The following is a 1,641-nucleotide window of genomic DNA, read 5'->3' as shown; positions in this document are numbered from 1 at the left end:
TTAACTATACAAAATTCATAATCCATTACTAGGTCTCATCACCTATGGGTATAAGTGCTACCAACGTAGGTGACATCCCCTACCCTGTACGTTGGGCCTCAGGTATACAAGCTATGTCGCAGGTTGGAGCCAGCCAGTGTCGGTACGGGTCCCAAGCCACACCGGCTAATCCATAAAAGGTAACCCCGTATCATAATTATATTCACAGGCATACAATATGTCGTATCCTGTCTCACATCCATATCTTAAGTCTCTTCCTATAGGGGTATAATGGAAATTTTTCACAGCAGAGGTGGGCTCCATAGCGTAAAACCCAAAAATTACATTCTGCTAGGCAAAATTGGCTGGCCGGTTTTGGACCTACCAGTTTGGGTGCGATCATACCAACACAGCTGCACCGAATCCCGTCCAAACTTCGTAGTTAAGTGTGCTTGGGTGAGAGTAGTATTAGGATAGGTGACCCCCTGGGAAGTCCTCATGTCGCACCTTTTTTTTTCCTACTATACTTAGTCTTGTAATTAAACTTACTTCTTTGTCTATACCTCCTGATGAGTTCCCCAATGATGTTGGCAGGCTGAACAAGAGTAGGTGGGGTCACTTCTGCCTTCTTGGTACTCTACAATTGCCAACCATGCCAGCATTGGCTTCCTCTACTCTTTCTTCTTGTCTGTCCACAAGTAAGGATATGGATATCAGATTAGAGTGTTACACCATTTCCATAGCCAAATCAGATGATCGTTGGGGCTCTAACTCAATCAAGGGTTGGTGAACAACTGAATGATGGTACGGTGCCTCGGCCTGAAGAGTGGAAACCTTTAGGCCATATCCTTGGAGCTTGGTTTGCAGAGCTCTAACACATAACCGAACAAAAATCTATGTTCTGTAATTCGCTTCTACTAATTCTTAGTGAAAAGTTTTTTTTTATAATTCCTTTTAGACCAGCAAACATAGAGCGATTTGCAAAGCTCTAATACATAACCGTCGAGGGTTCACTTACGAAACCCTAGATTCATCCCCAAACACAAATAACACCCCAAAATCCTCGATTTATCACCAAAACACACAAAAAAGAGGGATTGCATGATGGTTCACTTATGAACCTTCGTCGGATTGAATCAAATTCTCACCAGAGATTTGCAGAGCTCTTCTTCACCCAATTTTTCTTGCAGAGGGGGGCGATTTGCATACCATTTTTCCCCAAAACTTCCAATGGTTATGTTTCAGGGATGATTTGAGTGTTTTAGGTAGAAGAGACTATAAAGGGGTATAATGGTCATCTTATCTAAACACTTTCCTAATAAAGGGGTAATACGGTCTTTTGCTATATATAACTAACTGCATATTCACACCGTCAATGATATGGGAGGGGGCATAAATTGTTCAAACCCTTGGATCCACATGTAATTTCGGCAAACTACTGGAGAGGGGGACGTAATTTTCCTATTATAAAATTACCAAAAATATTGTTCTTGACTTCCTCCTTCACATATTTATATTTTTTATATTTTTACCCCTCAACTTTTTCTATCTCTTTTGACTATATAAAAATTGATCTTGTTACCCTCAAAATTTACACCATAGTTTGAGGGGACTAGGCAAATAACCTTTGTTGAAGGTTTCGAGAAATGTTTTTTTTTTTTT

At 40.4% G+C, this 1,641-nt stretch overlaps 1 non-coding gene across 1 annotated transcript; it reads left to right on the top strand.

Moving 5' to 3' along the window:
• The first annotated feature begins 370 nt into the window (after window positions 1-370).
• LOC122092575 lies at window positions 371-489 on the top strand. Its single transcript, XR_006144228.1, has one exon. It is a non-coding gene; the product is annotated as a 5S ribosomal RNA (ribosomal RNA).
• Window positions 490-1,641: the final 1,152 nt, after the last annotated feature.

The sequence above is a fragment of the Macadamia integrifolia genome, chromosome 10 (assembly GCF_013358625.1).
Source record: "Macadamia integrifolia cultivar HAES 741 chromosome 10, SCU_Mint_v3, whole genome shotgun sequence".
Classification (NCBI taxonomy): Eukaryota; Viridiplantae; Streptophyta; class Magnoliopsida; order Proteales; family Proteaceae; genus Macadamia; species Macadamia integrifolia.
The sequence above is the reverse complement of the archived record's forward strand: the minus strand, read 5'-3'. Positions and strand labels throughout refer to the sequence as shown.